The following is a 2,526-nucleotide window of genomic DNA, read 5'->3' as shown; positions in this document are numbered from 1 at the left end:
GCCTAAGCCCAGGAGTTGGAGGTTGCTGTGAGCTGTGACGCCATGGCACTGTACCGAGGGTGACAAAGCGAGACTCTGTCTCTAAAAACAAATAAATAATAATAATAATAATAAAACAAGATAACTATTTACCCAATTATTCCAGTTCAGGGTCTCGAACGGTGGAAGTTTATCCCAGCAGCTCAGGAGACAAAGTGGGAACCAATCCTGGACAGGACACCGTCTCATCACCAGGCACACTCACACACACACCCACACTCACTCAGACTGGGCCAATTTAGAAATGTTCATTCACCTAATGTGCACATCTCTGGGACATGGGATGAAACCGAAGTACCCAGAGAAAGCCCCCACAGACGTGGGGAGAATGTGCCGACTCCACACAGGCAGTGGCCCTGGATAGGAATTGATTTTTTTTTCTCATTGACATCACAATAAAATGATGTTGAATGAAATTATGTTATTTGAGGACCAGCTATTCAAAGAAAAAAATTCCATATGAGGACATAAAAGAGTACAAGGAAGTATTGGGAATGAAGAGAGGAAGGCAATCCCAGGATGGCTGACTTTAGTGATACCAGCCCGGGCCTTGCAGCTACAGTAAGAAGTTTAAAAATGTATCAATTATTAGTTAGCAGGTATGTATGACTCCTATCTAAGGCTTCCTGCTAGAATGCTCTGTTGGGCTCTATTTGTCTGTCTAACTTGTGTTAGACAGCTGAGACCTAACCATGGGGATAAAAAGAGGTAGGATGATGAACCGGGTTAGGGGGAGAGACTACTCACAAGAATGTTCTCCCTCTCACTCTGTTTTCTAACATTCAGGATGGGTGAGTACGGACAGAGGGCTATTCTCAGCCTGTGGTACTTAAAGAATTGAATAGAACTTCAGGGAAAGGTTATTAGGTCAGGTTTTGTTTTTTTTTGAAAAAACAAAACAAGATTTTTTAAATTAAGTCATATACACATAAATAATGAATACATTTATGCATATGTGGGGTATAATGCATTGATTTTTTTTTACATGTGTTTATTAGGTTTCCATTTTTTGCCTTCGCAAAATTAAAAAGGTTTAAAATGTAATAACAATAACAATGTTTAAGATAAGGACTAGAAACAAAAACCTTGTAAAGAACAAATGAGTGTAAATACATTCAGAAAAGAAATCAGATGATTGCTGCATCAAAATATTAAGCAAGAATAATAATAATAATGCAAAGAAAGTAACATTCATATTGTCAAATAAGAGTCTATTATAGAATGCTTTGACTCTGAGATTCAGTATGGAGTCAGTAGTTAACTTCTTATTATTTTTTATTACGTCTCAAAAAATAGACAACTAATATTTATAAATAAAAGTAAAAGATAATTTCAAAAAAACAGATCATGCCAAATCTTATAGACAATAGAAAAAGAAGAAATACTTCAAAATAATTCTACTTGATCTGGATACACCTGACCTTAAAATTGGAGAAAATATATTATTATAAAGGGCAAATTACAAGACCAGATAGAGAAAGAGGGAGAGGGTTAGGGAAAGGAAAAGAAGAAAAAAAAAAAGAAAAGAAAAGAAAAGATAAATAGTGACTAATTCTCACATAAATTGGATTTAATTTTGACCAAAGTTCATTACTTAAACATTAATTTTTAATTCAACTTGTTAATATTCTGTTCGGGATATTACATCCTCATTTATAAGTGAAATATGGTTGTAATCCCCCCCCCTTTTTTTTCCAGCAAATTCTCACTCTGTCACCCTGGATAGAGTATATTGGCTTCATAGCTCACCACAACCTCAAATGCTTGGGCTTGAGAAATTCTCCTGCCTCAGCCTCTCAAGTAGCAGGGACAATAGGCACCCACCAGGATGCTTGGCCAATTTTTCTATTTTTAGTAGAGACAAGGTCTTGGTCTTTCTCAGGCTGGTCTCAAACTCCTGAGCTCAAGGAATCCATCAGTCTTGGCTTCCCAGAGTGCTAGGGTTATGGGAGTGAGCCACCATGCCTGGCCAAGAAGTCAAGATTTGTATACAGATAATCTGTATACAGATTATACAACTCCACAATCAACACATCCTACTATCACCCAAAGAAAGGAGGTTCTGAAACTAATAAAGCTTAACCTTCAAGGATCCTTACTTACACAAGTCCCCTTCAATGGTCTGAGTGGTGCCTTAGCAATGTAATTGTTATAAAATTTGCAAAAGCAAGATTTTTTTTTTTTGAGATAGGGTCTCACTCTGTTGCTCATGGCATCAGCCTAGCTCACAGCAACCTCAAAATTCCTGGGCTCAGGGGAACCTCCCGCCTTAGCCTCCCAAGTGGATGAGACCACAGGCTCCCTGCCACAATGTCCAGCTAATTTTTTCTATTTTTAGTAGAGACAGGGTCTTGCTCTTGCTCAGGCTGGTCTTGAACTCCTGGGTTCAAGAGATCCTCCCACCTCTGCCTCCCAGAGTGCTAGGATTATAAGTGTAAGCCATTTTGCCTGGCCACAGGATTTTAACAGCAATGATTAAGAGCCTTG

The sequence above is a fragment of the Otolemur garnettii genome, unplaced genomic scaffold (genome assembly GCF_000181295.1).
Source record: "Otolemur garnettii isolate 467f Iridium unplaced genomic scaffold, OtoGar3 scaffold00055, whole genome shotgun sequence".
In the NCBI taxonomy this organism is placed as follows: Eukaryota; Metazoa; Chordata; class Mammalia; order Primates; family Galagidae; genus Otolemur; species Otolemur garnettii.
This window is presented reverse-complemented; position numbering follows the sequence as displayed.